This window comes from Aquarana catesbeiana, linkage group LG01 (genome assembly GCF_042186555.1).
Source record: "Aquarana catesbeiana isolate 2022-GZ linkage group LG01, ASM4218655v1, whole genome shotgun sequence".
NCBI lineage: Eukaryota > Metazoa > Chordata > Amphibia > Anura > Ranidae > Aquarana > Aquarana catesbeiana.
This window is the reverse complement of record NC_133324.1, coordinates 529,724,928-529,741,719: the sequence shown is the minus strand read 5'-3', so window position 1 is coordinate 529,741,719 and position 16,792 is coordinate 529,724,928. Positions and strand designations below refer to the sequence as shown.

Here is a 16,792-nt window from a genome sequence, read left to right as displayed (position 1 = left end):
TTTCAGCCTCCAAGCATTCTCTATCAGCTACAGTTAATGTAAGAAAAGTCCCAGTATATAAGAAAGTAAATAGTTTGCCTTGGGAATAAGACTTTAGCCGCATAGAGGTCCCTAAAAAGGTGCAGAAAGCGGGTGTTTATGAGATCCGGTATGAGAAGTAAGTCTTCCCCTAACATCCCTAATAGTTGCAATGTGGGTCAAGGCAGTTTGGCTTTTTGCCAGCCAAGCCAGCAAGCAACCATTTTTGTCCCCATACTCAAAAATCGTTTGTTGGGAATACAACAGTGCTTTTTTGGTTTGTTCTGCTCTTAAGACCCGTTGCCAAACTGAATATCGGTCTAGAACCGGAGAAAAAAACATAATCCGCCTCCAGCCTAGATGCCTCAGCCTCCAGAGCCTCCAGAGAGGAGATCTGAGATACGTGAAATATATTCACTCCTGACCGAGACCTTAAAGGAGCACCAGAGGGGACAACGAGTCTCTGTTTTCAACCCAGTGATTACAGAGAGATGCAGTAAGCGGCTCTTGTAGGTGGTCATTCATTGCTCAGAATCTGGAGAGACACCACATCCTGGAACCAGGTGGGCTAGAGATTTAGATATTCAAACAAGTGGTGCATGATCAGACACTCCACGTGGGAATATACTTGCCTCAGTAACCCAACAAAGACGGAGAGAAAGGCCAGGTCCAGCCTCAGCAGGGTCTTAAAGATGGCCAAGTGACATGTAAATTCTTTGATACCTGGATGAAAGTGTCTCCAAACATCTGTCAGAGCAAAGGTGGATACCCATTGTTCTAGGTCAGATGCACCCCGAGACACCCTATGTAGTCTATCCTGATCCGGGCAAGGGACCATATTGAAATCTCCCAACAGAAATATAGTTTCTGAGTCATAGGCAAGTACCATTTGCATAATTACATTCAAAACCAGAACCGAAGCTGGGGGCGCCAGGTATAGCCCCGCCAGAACCACAGTGTTATCATATATGCAAGCATGTAAGATAACAAATCTCCCATCTGGATCCGTACGTATATCCACAACCCTAAACGGTAAAGTCTTCCCCACTAAAATACTCACTCCACGTGCATAGTTGGAGTAGTTTGCATGAAAATGCGTACCAACCCAGGGTCGCCTAAGACTAGGGATGAGCCGAACACCCGTCCCTGTTCGGTTCGCACCAGAACTTGCAAACAGGCAAAAAATTTGTGCAAACACCGTTAAAGTCTATGGGACACGAACATGAAAAATCAAAAGTGCTAATTTTAAGGGCTTATATGCATGTTATTCCCATAAAAAGTGTTTGGGGACCTGGGTCCTGCCCCAGGGGACATGTATCAATGCAAAAAAAAGTAAACAATAAAAATGAAATATTCCTTTAAATATCATGCCTGGGGGGGTGTCCTTAGTTTGCCTGTAAAGTAGTGCATATTTCCCGTGTTTAAAACAGTACCACAGCAAAATTACATTTCTAAAAGGAAAAAATGTCATTTATAACTGCTTGCAGCTGAAAGGAATTCTGGTTCTGGGCGACCGTCCTTGGTTAATTCGGAAAACCACTCTTGGGCCCCCCGGTACCGTGAGACACCCCAAGAAATACGTGAAACAAGCAAGATGTGTATTCAAAGGATGTCTACATTTTAATGGTAGATCATCCAGCTTATATGGGATACAGATGAAAGGAAAAGGGAAGGGGGGTGTTTAGAGGAGTGCATAGTGACAGGAAGAGAGAAACCAGTTTATAGCTTTGATATGTAGTTACTAAAAACAGTAAGATGGACACCTGGTCATTTAGTCATATATTGAAGCTGATTGCCTAATGATAAACAGGACACACATACTTGAAAGGACTTGATCATAATTACACACTATAGGAGGTATGCTATTATATAAACATTCCTATAGAATCATATACAAACTGAAACAAACAGCAATGAGAGACTATAATGAAATAGCAGGAACAAATCAAAATTTGCAGATTTATCAAAATGGAGTCCTGATGATTAATTTATATTATTACAATCCCCTCTTAAGCCATGGATATGACTTATCCCGTAACATACTCATCTTGGTTTTTGTAATATAAGCTGAGGTAAGTTCTATTAGCCGCAGCTGGGTCAGAGATTTGAGTAGCCCGGGAAATTAGGCACATGACAAGTTTGAAACAAGCATACACGAATAAGACAAAAAGCAAGATCATTATAATAACCATAGCAATGTCTTTCATCCATGAGAATATCCCACTAAGGCCAAACCCTCCTATGTTGTTAAAAGGGTTCCAAAAGGCGGTGCTTGAGAGGGTACCTGGGATGTATGCTAGCCTTCAGCAGGTGTCCTCCCTTATTGTCCCCCAATATACCCATTATAGGGATCAGTGGTGCAAGGTAACACCATCAAAGTCATCAAGAACAAGAGACCCAAGGCCTTCCCAATAGTCTGTGGTGAAATAAGCGAGGTCATCTTTTTCAGAGTCTTGAGCACCTGCTTCACTCACTGTCTGAGGATTTGTATGACCTGCTTCACCTCCCTGTGCTTTATCTTGCTTCTTAGGTGTTTGGTTCAACTTCTTCACATGACTGGCATGGATCCAAGCCTGCTGTCCCTCCACCAGAATGGGTGTTTGGGTAACCGCAATCACTGTAGTCTGGGTTTCAAATGGGTACTCTTGCTTCTTGGTACGATTCAGTTGCTGGACCACTACGATGTCTCCCACCTGGGGAGGATGAGTAGGTTCTTATGAAGAAAAAGGAGAGGTGCGAGCGGCACGTTTTTCAACTCTATCCAAAGTTTCAATCACTTTCTTAACATACGCCTCCTGTATGAGATCAAGATCCCCTCTTTCTAACATTAAAGGCTGTCTAGCCCATGGAGTGGGGAATGGTCTGCCCATCAGGACCTTGAAAGGGGAGTAACTCCTGGTTTTAGAGGGAGTCATTCTTACCTCTGCAAGGACTGCAGGAAGTACCTTTTTCCATACGTTGAAAGTTCCCCCTGTGATTTTTCTGATTTTATCTTTAAGTGTCCTATTCATTCTTTTTACTATCCCTGAACTGGGTGGTATGAGATGTGAAACTTCCAGTCAATCTTCAGTGTTTTCACTAAATCTTGACACACTTTGGCTATGAAGGCAGGACCATTGTCTGACATCATTTAAAGTGGGCAGCCCCATCTTGGGATTATTTCCTGTGTAAGGATTCAGACTACTGTTTGTGCATCATATGATTTTACTAATGAGGGAAGACCGAGGATGAAAAAAAATCTTTATCCAATAACCCACATGTAACTTGCCAGCCTCTGTGTCCTACCCCATGATATTGTGAGATAAATAGGGGTGTACTAGCTACGGGTATGCATGGTCTCCCCTCTTGGCAGATGAGCCCTGATTAAAGGCTTTTCTGCACTCCTTCAATGTTCCATTTCCTAACAGGATAGACACATTGTGAGTAGTGCGGTTGCATGACCCAGGGTGAATGAAGTAGCCATCTCCACAACCATCGCACAGGATGCTAAGGCTTGGAGACACGCCGGGAAGCCCACTACCGGCATAGGCACAACCCTTGAAAAAATTATAATAGGGCAGAGTTTGCCCCCATGCTCCTGTGCTAGGACTCCCATCATGGTTTTACAGTTGTCCCTGGCAAATAAGTTAAACATCTTGCCATATTCAGGTAACCCAAGACCAGGAGCTGTGACCATTGCAGTTTTAGGATATACAAAAGCATTACACAATCACGCTAGGTCTTATTTTCGGGGAAACAGGGTAGTAGGAACAATCAGGTATCCATTGGTGGCAGTAACCAATTATACCAAAAAAAGGCAGCATATCTTTCTTAGTAAGCAGGCAGGGCAGACCCACGAGAACAGCAGCTCTCTTGTGACTGATTTTCCTCTCTCTTTTAGAAAGCACAAAACCAAGGTATTGAACAGTTTCCTGACACCATTGTAGTTTTTTCCTAGAAACCTTGTGACCATTATCTGCTAACCAATGTTACAGATCTATATGCAACCTGGCTTGGACCATACAACAATAAATCATTAACATATTGGAGTAGGACAGAACCATGGCAGGGAGTCCAGGACCGCAAGATTGCCTGGAGGGCCACTGGGGCATTCTACACCATGTCATCTGGCGGTTTCTAAAACAAAATGCAAGTATTGGCTGTGTCTCCTCGTCAACAAGGATGGAAAAATATGCGTTTGTTAAATCAATCACAGAGAAATATTCAGCATCGAAAGGAATGGAGGTGAGGAGTGATGGCACATCAGGCACTATGGGTGCAATGGGTATAACTAAGTTGTTTATGGCCCTTAAGTCCTGCACCAACCTATAACTGCCATCCGGCTTTTTAACTGGATTTATAGGGTGTTTTAGGGTGAAACTGTCTTTTTTTTTTAAATTTCCTGTTTAGGAAAGAGCGTCACCATCGGAGCAATTCCCTCCTTTATCAGTTTGGTAATCAGACAATGTTATCCTCCACCCATACAAAATAAACTGCCTACACTCTTCAGACAGGACAGGTGCACAGTGTAGCACTGGGGCGCTGGTCTTCCTGGCATGCAGGACACAGACAACTAGTTAAGGTACACAAGCCGTCTAGGACAGGAAGGACCCCTATGGGTATTACTGAGGAAAATACAGTATGCCCACACATATAACGAAAGTGAGGGCCCTTGGAACAGCCAAGAGCTGGTAACACCCCACACAATCTTCCTGCACAACTCTTCTCCAGACTCACCCAAAACCATACAATACGAGGCCAGACCTATATTAACAAATAGCCACGTAAAAACAGACAAACAGGAAAGCAAATAGAGTTGCATGGTGACACTGGGCAGGAAACAGTGCTTGAAATACACTTGGGGACACACAGATGTACTGCTAGGGACATTAACATACCTTAGCCTGAGGCAATGAGTGGAGCTTGAACAGCCAGGTATGGCTGGGCGTGTAACTAATTACAATGACAGAAGGGGGGTTAGGCAGTCTTAAGCCTCCTATACAAAAGTAACATCAGTCCTTTACTCTTTAAAGCCTTGGAACTGCAAGTATCAGCATGGCTGATCTTTGGGAATAGGAAACCGCTATGTAACACCTAAAACACTCACATGTGAAATCCGACAAACCAGGAAAAAGAAAACCAAACTTGTATAAAGTTGTCTATGGAAGCTGTGATTTCCTTTTGTTCTGAAAGCCTTGAAACCCAATTATCGAATCTTGTGAATATACTTAGGTATGCATTCATTTTAAAACAGTTGTCAGTTTCCAACGATGGTTCCTATTCCTGACAGTTCCAAGCAGTGTTCTTTAGTCTCATCAATAATAGTGAAAAGTGTCAGCCCTGCCCATAGCACCAAGTCAGCATCTTCATTCCTCGCTGTGAACAATTTCTTGCAGGCTTCTTTACATTTGTGGATCCTTGTATGAACTTATGGTTTCACCTGTAATGTGGTGAAGAGAACCATAGAGCATGACCTGTTAGTGGGCCTGACGAGATGGACTTCCAAATGCTGAACTATAGGGTAGCTATAGATGCATGGGACTTTTTACAGTATTGGCTGTTTGCAGACCATTTCTCTTGAGATCACTTCAGTATCCTGAATAATTTGCAGTAGATGGGCAGTTCTGCAGTATTTTAATAAGTTGGGGATTATGGTGTGGCAGTAGGACCTATACTTGAAGTTAATCAAAATAATCACCGATAAAATTTAGTGATAAACATTCCATTTTTCGCCTAGAAACAAAATAAACCACTGGTTATATACCTGTAACAAGTACATTAGCATATGAAAACACAAACATACATTACATTACATTCCATAAAGAAAGTCTTTCTTATTTGTTTTACCAGTGCACTTTTTCTAATATAAAAAAAAATTTGACGTCAAACTAATTTTTACCATGTGGATTTTATGCATGGTATACCTTTACTATAAAAGAAACTATTGTTCACCATGGTTAAAAAATTGAGCAGCTCAAAAAACACAATTTTTTTTATAAGTTTCCATCTCTACAAGAAAGTTATACTTCACCATAACACATTGGAAAACTCTTCAAAACTGTTTCTTCTATGAAAACAAAGATTACAGTTTAATGCACATTTTTGTACAATACTAAGGGGTAATTTTACTCTTTACAATTCACTCCGCTCACTCAATTTGCATGACACTATGCAATGCAATTTAACCTGTGTCAAAGAAAGGGAGAGGGTTGTTGCTTCTTAAACTTTAAGACAGCATTCCTTATTTTTAAACTTTAATCATCAGGGAAAACAGCTTTTTTTACGTCACTAATCTTTTAACATTTCACTTTCCTTATTTTTAGCAATTTTATTAACTGCATTGGGTGTGGCTCCAATGACCACATGCTTAGCCACCCCAGCAAGTGTTTAAATTAACCATTTTTAGCTCTCAGTTTTTAGATTTTCTTTTAGAATAAGCAAATATAATATTTTACGTTTTCCATATTATCTTTACCACAGTGCAAAATGACTACACATTGCACACGATTTTTACAATTTTAAGTCAATTTTTACCCGAATTATATAATTGTTCACGATTTTAAGTCAGACATAAACATTTTTAGTCTTGTAATTGTACTTGTGGCAATGTTACATCACTTTAAAACATACATAACAACACAAAACAAATAATCATGCAACCAATATTCAATCTGTGTTATCAACTGTTTTGTTGATACAGCACTTTAGGCATATTAATACAACTAACATGAAATGACATAATCCATGGATCTCACACACCTCTACACAGCAAACATAACACTCACACTTAGCCAACTACAACCTGTAGCCAAAAATATTAGCACATTTCTCTAACAAAATTGCACTTTCCATGCCTACCTATACTGTACATTGTTTTGTGTATGGTGGAGGGTTGAATGGGAGGGGAGGGGCAGTTGGGTCTGATCTCTTCTTATCTGCCTCATCTTTTTGTTTCTTACCATTTCTCTGAAACCAATAAGGGGCATATTTTAACCAGTTCCCCCCCTCTTTTCTCATGTAATCCGTGTCCCACTGAGCTCCCATTTATAAAGGAATTCTGATTCTGGACGACCATCCTTGGTTAATTAGGCAAACCACTCTTGGGCCCCCGGTACCGTGAGACACCCTAAGAAATACATGAAAGAAGCAAGATGTGTATTCAAAGGATGTCTAGTTTTTAATGGGAGATTATCCAGCTTATATGGGATACAGATGAAAGGGAAAGGGAAGGGGGGTGTTTAGAGGAGTGCATAGAAACAGGAAGAGATAAATCAGTTTATAGCTTTGATGTGTAGTTAATAAAAACAGTAAGATGGACACCTGGTCATTTAGACATAAATTGAAGCTGATTGCCTAAGGATAAACAGGACATACATACTTGAAAGGTCTTGACCATAATTACACACTATAGAGGGTAAGCTATTATATAAACATTCCTACACAATCATTTACAAACTGAAACCAACAGCAATGAGATACTGAAATAGCAGGAACAAATCAAAATGGTGGGATTTATCAAAATGGAGTCCTGATGATTCATTCATATTATTACAGCGGTTGTAATGTATTGTCGGGTCACGGCAATATACATAAAAAAATAATTGAAAAAAAACGGCATGGGTTCCCCCCGTCCATTACCAGGCCCTTCAGGTCTTGTATGGATATTAAGGGGAACCCTGCTCCAATTTTTTTTTGTTAAATGGCGTAGGGGTCCCCCCCAATCCATATCAGGCCCTTTAGGTCTGGTATGGATTTTAAGGGGAACCCTGAGCCAAAATGTAAAAAAAAATGGCATGGGGGTCCCCCCAAAATCCATACTAGACCCTTATCTGAGCATGCAACCTGGCAGGCCGCAGGAAAAGGGGGGACGAGAGAGCACCCCCCCTCCTGAACCATACCAGGCCACATGCCCTCTACATTGGGTCTGCGTGCGGGGTCCCCCCCATTTGGGTCCCTCTCAAAACACCTTGTCCCCATGTTGATGGGGACAAGGGCCTCTTCCCCACAACCCTTGCCCAGTGGTTGTGGGGGTCTGCGTGCGGGGGGCTTATCAGAATCTGGAAACCCCCAGACCCCCCCTATATGAATGGGTATCGGGTACATTGTGCCACTACACATTCACCAAAAAAAGTGTCAAAAAAGAAAAAATGAGAGTAGACAGTTTGGGACAATTCCTTTATTAAAGAAATGTAAAAAATGTCCCGCGATGTCCATTCATCTTTGATCAATAGCGCCGACGACCTGAGAAAAAAAAGAGAAAAAAAAACGGAAAAACTCTGCCCCGATGGGAGGCATCCTGCGAGTGCAGCCTTTTTGCTTTGACAGCCATTATATAGCTGAGGGGGGGGCCACCAGGTGACATAAGCGGGTGACCCTGCCCCCTTCTGACATCATGTGACGTCACGTAACATCAGAGGGGGCCGGGCCACCCGATTACATCACCGGATGGCCCCGCCCTCAGCTTTATAACAGCTTTCAAAGCAAAAAGGCTGCAGTCACGGGACGCCTCCCATCAAGGCAGAGTTTATCCGTTTTTATTTTTTTCTCAGTCAATCAGCGCTGTGATCAAAGATGGATGGACATCATGGGACTTTTTTTTTTAATAAAGGACTTGTCCCAAACTGTCTTTTGTCATTTTTACTTTTTTGACACTTTTTTGGTAAATGTGTAGGGGTACCCGATACCCATTCACATTGGGGGGGCGGGATCTGGGGTTCCCCTTTTTTAAAGGGGGCTTCCAGATTCTGATAAGCCCCCCTGCCCACAGACCCCCACAACCACCGGGCAAGGGTTGTGGGGAAGAGGCCCTTGTCCCCATCAACATGGGACAAGGTGTTTTGGGGGGCCAAAACACCCTCCCCATGTTGAGGGCATGTGGTCTGGTACGGTTCAGGAGAGGGGACCCCCACGCCCTTTTTAAAAGATTTTGGCATGGGGTTCCCCTTAAAATACACACCAGACCTGAAGAGCCTAGTATATGGAGTTTGGGGGGGACGCCACGCCATTTGTTTTTTACATTTTTGCGCGGGGTTCCCCTTAAAATCCATACCAGACCTGAAGGGCCTGAGGTGGGAACCCATGACGTTTTTTTCAATGATTTTTATCTATATTGCCGGGATCCGGCAATACATTATAGCCACAAGCAGTTTTGAATGAATTTTTTTCCTTTACAAATGTCATTATGCTACTCTCAGTCGTAAAACTATTTACGACCACTATGTAGCAAGCCTAACATAGTGTGGGGCGTGGACTCAGCCCCCTGAGCCCTGCCTTTGGCCAATCATGGCTCTCACAGCAAAGCACGCTGTGATTGGCCAAAGCATGCAGGTCAGGTGCTTGCTTTGGCTAATCAGCAGCAGTCAATGCTTTGCGAGATCGCAGTGCATTGACGTTCTCGACGTTCATTATGGGGCATTCCACGGGCGCTCGAATTTCCCAGCGAATGCCCCATAATGGCGAACGGATGAACATTGGGCTCATCCCTGCCTAAGACCTCCAATTTAGGAGCCCTGAAGGTGAGTTTCCTGTAGTGCATAAATGAGAGGGCTATATTCTTGCAGAAACTTAAACACTAAGGGCCGATTGACTGAGTTAAGACCTTGGACGTTCCAGGAAACCAACGTCATTCGAGACAATGACATAGGGATTTAGTTAAGTATAAACAAAGAGAGATAAAAGCAGGGCCATCTTTAACGCAGGGCAAAAGGGGCAGCTGCCCTGGGCCCTGTCATCGCTGTTGGGCCCAAAGCAGCTGCCACTTAAGCCCTGCGCTGCCCGCAGTTTTCCCGGAATAGTGGGTGCAGCCAACCCCCCCTCCCCTGCTGTCCCAAGCGGCAGCCACAATATGACAAGAGAGTTGGACAGCTGCAGGCTTCATGGGCTTGAGCCCACTCGTCCCGCTTCTCCCTCTGTCAGGAGCTGCGGAGCCGAGTGGCAGGGAATGACAGAGCGGCGCTCTGTGTTCGTCCTGCCCCCTCCCTGCCTGACAGACCTGTGTAGCACACAGCCGAGTGAAGTGTTCTGGCTGTGTGCTACAGGTCTGATAGGTGGAGACTGTGTTGCACCGCCATGTCATCAGGTGAGAAAGATCACAATGGAGAGAAGGGGGATTCACATGTGCAGAGAATTGAGGGTACAGAGGTGTGGTGGAGGAAGGGGGTACAGAGGTAAACATGGATGGGGGGTACAGAGGTGTGGTGGAGGAGGTTGATACAGAGGTGAATGTGGATGGGGAGTACAGAGGTGGTGGAGGAGGGGGATGGAGGTGAACGTGGATGGGGGGTACAGAGGTGGACGTGGATGGGGTTTACAGAGGTGGACGGAAGGATACAGAGGTGAACGTGGCTGGGGGGTACAGAAGTGGAGGGGGTACAGAGGTGAACGTAGATGGGGGGTACAGAGGTGAACGTAGATGGGGGGTACAGAGGTGGACATGGGAGTTGTAAAAAGGTGGACATGGGGAGTACAGAGGTGGAAGGGGGGGTACAGAGGTGGATGGAAGGATACAGAGGTGATCGTGGATGGGAGGGGGGTACAGAGGTGAACGGAAGGATACAGAGGTGAATGTGGATGAGGGTACAGTGGTGGACAGGGGCACAGAGGTGGAAGGAAGGATACAGAGGTAAACATGGATGGGGGGTACAGAGGTGGACGGAAGGATACAGAGGTGAATGTGGATGGGGGTACAGAGGTGGACGGGGGGATAAAGAGGTGGACAAGGGATACAGAGGTGAACGTGGATGGGGGGGTACAGAGGTGGACGGGGATACAGAGGTGAACGTGGATGGGGTGTACAAAGGTGGACGGAAGGATACAGAGGTGAACGTGGATGGGAGGGGGTGTACAGAGGTGGATATGGGGGGGTACAGAGGTGGTCGGAGATACAGAGGTGGACTGAACATGGATGGGGGGGTACAGAGGTGGACAGAGGGGTACAGAGGTGGACAGAAGGATACAGAGATGAACGTGGATGGAGGGTACAGAGGTGGATGGGGGTTCAGAGGTGGACAAGGGATACAGAGGTGAACGTGGATGGGGGTACAGAGGTGGACAGGGGGGTACAGAGGTGGATGGAAGGAAACAGAGGTGAACATGGATGGAGGGTACAGAGGTGGAAGGGGGATAGAGAAGTGAGCTGTGGATAGAGGGGTACAGAGGTGAGCTGTGGATGGGGGAGATATAGAGGTGAACGTGGATGGGGGGATACAGAGGTGGACAGCGGGGGTACAGAGATGGACAGGGGACACAGAGGTGAATGTGGATGGGGTACAGAGGTGGACAGGGGGATAGAGAAGTGAGCTGTGGATGGAGGGGGGTACAGAGGTGAGCTGTGGATGGAGGGGGGTACAGAGGTGAGCTGTGGATGGAGGGGTGTACAGAGGTGAGCTGTGGATGGAGGGGTGTACAGAGGTGAGCTGTGGATGGAGGGGGGTACAGAGGTGAACTGTGGATGAGGGTACAGAGGTAAGAAAAGTGGTGTACAGAGGTGACCAATAGATGGTTATTTTGGGGGGGAGAATATGCAAGTACTGCCCCTTGTGCTGCTCATATATGTACAAATAACAAATACATATGATATATATATATACATACATACAGGGTAAACCAACATGTGCCCGCTGCCAATATACAGGGCTCCATGTAATCAAAATGGTGTATGGTAACAGATGTACTGTAGGAATAAAGGAAACATGGTAAATAAAAATCATGACTGCATCCTAAATAGGTCCGACGCGTTTCATGGTATGAACCACTCTTTAGGGGCGAATGCGTCAGATGTCTAAAAGAAGACATAGGTACCAATAAATCCAAGGGTATGCCTCAGGGATAATAAAAATAAATACACAACGTAGAAAGGTTCTAACACAGTTATGGTGGTTTGTGCACCTACTTAACCACTTCCCGCCCAGCCTATAGCAGATTGATGGCCGGGCGGTGGTTCAGTTATCCTGGCTGGGCGTCATATGACGTCCAGCAAGATAACAGCTGCCATGCGCCCGTAGGGGCGCGCATCGCGGCGATCGGTGGAGTGGTGTGTCAGTCTGTGTCCAATCACGATTTTAATAGGAAAAGCAGTTGATCGGCTTTTCCCCACTCACGTCTGACAGATACGAGTAGAGGAGAGCCGATCGGTGGCTCTCCTGACAGGAGGGTCTGCGCTGATGTTTATCAGTGCAGCCCCCCTCGGATGCCCACACTACACCACCAGGGAAGCCGCCGGGACCACCAGGGAAGGGAGCAACATGTGGATGGCCAGGTTTGTACCCTATGGCCACCCACATGTGCAAATTATCAAGGGGTTAATATGGCGCACAATGGAGGTAGCCGAGTACATATAACTAAAAATGATGGGGGGAAGGGGGTGGGTTTGGGGTTCCTGAGAGGGGGAACTTGGTGGTGGTAGTTAATGTTTCACAACAAGTTCAGGTATTAGTCCATGTAAGGATAAAATTATGCTGAATAAATGGAAGGCAGCCAGTCTATAAAAGCTAGAATAAGCTCTGGAACAATAAAAAAGAAAGAAGGACGGCGCCCTCTAAGTGCAGCATGTATGTTAAAAATATTTATTACAATAGATAAAAACACTCACATTTGAGTTGCTAAAAACCAGCATGTAAAGTAGTTTCATCCGCGTGCTCTCGGGGGATGTGGGTGTCACAGGCCAGTGGGGGGATTCCTGGGATGTGAGTCCTGTGACCTGGGTCCTGGTAGCTGTTCCGGTGGTGCCGAGGGTCCTCAGAGCCTTCGGGCGGCCAGGATGTCGGTCATGGATCCTCCGTGGAGCGCCGTGCTGACCTGCGTCTTCACTTCCAGGAGCGGGGTGAGGCAGGCGGTGCTTCGCGTTCGGAGCATGCGTGCTCCTTCATCAGGCTATGCTGGTGGCCATATTCAGTGTGGGAATTTATACCATAGGCAATGGGAGGGGTGGAGAGGTAATTGAGAGGAGGGTGGGACTATGTATAATGATTGGGCGCGTAGGTAACCATGGAGATGGGGTGTACACAATGTGGAAGGGGAGTGAAGGGAGACGGGGAGTGGGCAGGGCGGGGAGTGAGGAGGGGGGGAAAAAGAGGAGATATGCAAATGAGTATGTAGTGGTAAGAACATATATGTGTGTATGTGGATCGTGGGGTAAGGAGAAGGCGGTCTATATGAAGAGGAATGTTGTATTGATCATAGTGGATGGGAACAAAAAAAAAATATATATATATATATATATATATATATATATACACACATATCTATGTATATACATATATATATATACACGTAAACATATATGGGAAGGGAATACAAAAATGCAGAAAATGGTATGTAATTAAATAGGTATATAATTATAGGGAGAGATTGGTGGTATATATGAGAAGAAATGACGCAATGATGGAAAAGGAATAAAACATGTACAATGTATATACGTGTATAAACACAAAGAACCATTTATAAAGGATCCCTTCGCACACGCATACACATATATACACATTTAAATGACGCGTAAGATTGGGACAAAAGGAGGGGGGGAGTGTGTTTCCAGATGGGTATTTGGGAATGAGAGGAATGTTATGGGAAATACTGGGAAATAAATAAAAGTAAAAATAATAAAAATATATAGAAATATAAATAAAAATAAAGATAAATATAAAAATAAAAATACAAGTACAAGTAAATAAAAATAAAAATAAATATAAAAATAAAAATACAAATTTAAATAAAAATAAAAATAAATATAAATATAAAAATGAAAAAAGGAATAAAAATAAAAATGCTATGTGTTATACACTAGGGCTATGTGGATAGGGGTAATGGGTGGGAGACAGGTATACACTCACACTAGTGTACGGGTATACCCATACACGTGTTCCACATAGACTGTAAGTTAATGGGGTAGTGAAAGACCGTCCTTCTTTCTTTTTTACATGTGCAAATTATGCCAGATCTGTGCCAATCAGTGCCCACAAATGGGCACTGACTGGCACCATTATATATCAGTGATGCCCAGCAATGCCACCCATTAGTGTCATCAGTGCCACCAATCAGTGTCATCAGTGCCACCCATTAGTGTCCATCGGTGCCACCTGCCAGTGCCCATCTCTGCCCATTAGTGCCCACTTATCAGTGCCTATCAGTGCGCATCCGTGCCACCTATCAGTGCCACCCATAAGTACCCATCAGTGCCACCCATAAGTACCTATCAGTGCCGCCTATGAGTGCCCATCAGTGCCGCCTATGAGTGCCCATCAGTGCCACCTATGAGTGCCCATCAGTGCCGCATACCAGTGCCACCTATCAGTGCCCATCAGTGCCACCTATCAGTGCCCATCAGTGCCGCCTATCAGTGCCCATCATCAGTGCCCGTCAGTGCCACCTCATCAGTGCCACCTCATTGGTGCCACCTCATCGGTGCCCATCAGTGCCGCCTTATCAGTGCCCGTCAGAGCAGCCATATCAGTGGCCATCGTTGAAGAAGAAAACGTACTTATTTACAAACATTTTTAACAGAAACAAACAAAAACTTGTTTTTTTCAAAATTTTCAGTCTTTTTTTATTTGTTGCGCAAAAAATAAAAACCACAGGGTGATCAAATAAAACCAAAAGAAAGCTCTATTTGTGGGAACAAAATGATAAAAAATTTGTTGGGGTAGAGTGTTGTATGACCGCGCAATTGTCATTCAAATTGCGACAGCGCTGAAAGCTGAAAATTGGCCTGGGCAGGAAGGTGTCTAAGTGCCTGGTATTAAAGTGGTTAATTAACCCTTCTACTATAACCCTGCTCTCTATGGGTATTCAACATGAGGATTTTTCCACCACTTTGTGCACTCTTGTTTTTCTGTTCACCACCCAGCCTTAGTCACTTCCACACTCTCTGGTTCCTTCTCATATCTCCACACTTTTCTATCCATCCCTACACTTTCACGGTGCAAGGTGCATATCCACCATTCTTATTAGTATTACTTTACATGTGAGACTCCTACTATTATTACCATTTATAGATTTTTACAGATTTTGGGGTTATGCACCATCACCCAACACACATGGGGATACTCTGTGCACATCTGCACTACCTATGGGTCCCGTACCTCAGCTCCCGTTATGGGCAACCCCACGACTCCCCGTTTCGACTACATCACATCTTGCTTTTTAGCTCCATGTAAGTTTTAGGATTGGATATTTACGCTCCTTTCTATGTTATATTATCCCTGAGGCATACCCTTGGATTTATTGGTACCTATGCCTTCTTTTAGACAACTGACGCATTCGCCCCTGAAGAGTGATTCATACCATGAAACGCATCGGGCCTATTTAGGATGCAGTCATGACTTTTATTTACTACCTATGGGTCCCGTACCTCAGCTCCCGTTATGGGCAACCCCACGACTCCCCGTTTCGACTACATCACATCTTGCTTTTTAGCTCCATGTAAGTTTTAGGATTGGATATTTACTCTCCTTTCTATGTTATATTATCCCTGAGGCATACCCTTGGATTTATTGGTACCTATGTCTTCTTTTAGACAACTGACGCATTCGCCCCTGAAGAGTGATTCATACCATGAAACGCATCAGGCCTATTTAGGATGCAGTCATGACTTTTATCTACCATGTTTCCTTTATTCCTACAGTACATCTGTTACCATACACCATTTTGATTACATGGAGCCCTGTATATTGGCAGCGGGCACATGTTGGTTTACCCTTTATGTATGTATATATATATCATATGTATTTGTTATTTGTACATATATGACTTCTGCATGTAAATTTTATGTGCTAGATATACTTTCTGACAATAAATACATTTATATATTTTTCCCAATGTTCTTTCATATGCTTCATTTAGAGTCCCAAACTTTTGCCCCTTGTAACCGAATTAGGGATGGAGACACATCCTTTATGTGCCTTATTTAAAGTCCCACCCATTTTTCTTCCAAACGAAGAATATTAATAAGGCACCCAACAAAGCAAAACCAATGAATTCAGAACATAAAATAAAACAGCTCCCAACCCCTGAGAGCAAAACAACTCTCCCCCGAATCTCCATCCCCAAACATGGATTGCATAAGTCCCAAAACAGAACAGTGAAACCAGTCAATTAAGGCAGAGGGGCATGAGCCAGGTGGACAAACACTCTAGAACTAGCACCTGCTGGTCAATGGTTGTGCTGGTATTCTTGCATAGCAACATAAATATATGGTAAAGTCTCCATATAAATATATGGTAAAGTCTCCCTACCAAAAAAGAAAAAACAGCAACAGTATGTGAAATATTGTGATCAATAATGGAATAACATCATTGCCTGAAGTGCAAAACTTCAGTAAATATCAACTTTCACCTGACAAGTCAGGGGTACAAACTTAGATGGAAAACCAGTGGAACTGCACACCTAATGGTGTGTGGGGGGGAAACTCCCCAACAGGCCAAGGGGTACAACCAGGAGAGTATCTCCTCAAACAGTAAAATATGAAAACAGGAGCCAATTAACAGTGGTGATGAACAGCAACTTACAATGCTTTTAATCAATGGTGAGGCTGCAGGGATTCGATCCAGGCAGAGGCCTCATGGGGAGATGTGAAGAAGCGGCACTTTCTCCATCTTGGACTCCCAGGCGAGCAGGAAATTAGACACTATAGCTGCCTTCACCCGATCGAACGACTTCCTGAGCATCTCTCTTTCCACTGAATAATCAGGGAAGATAAGTAACTTGCCATTCTGAAAACACAATTCTCCTTGTAATCTAGCAGCCCGATGCACCTCATCGCAGTCCCGGTATTTGAGCAGCCACATAGTGAAAGTATGGGGAG

At 44.3% G+C, this 16,792-nt stretch overlaps 1 long non-coding RNA gene across 1 annotated transcript in view; it reads right to left on the bottom strand.

Annotated features, from left to right (window-relative positions):
- Positions 1-1,615: 1,615 nt before the first annotated feature.
- LOC141104940 (uncharacterized) overlaps positions 1,616-16,792 on the bottom strand; it is a 41,833-nt gene continuing 26,656 nt past the window's right edge. Inside the window, exon 2 of the long non-coding RNA XR_012235508.1 lies at positions 1,616-5,730. This is a non-coding gene — a long non-coding RNA (uncharacterized lncRNA). The remainder of the gene's footprint in view (positions 5,731-16,792) is intronic.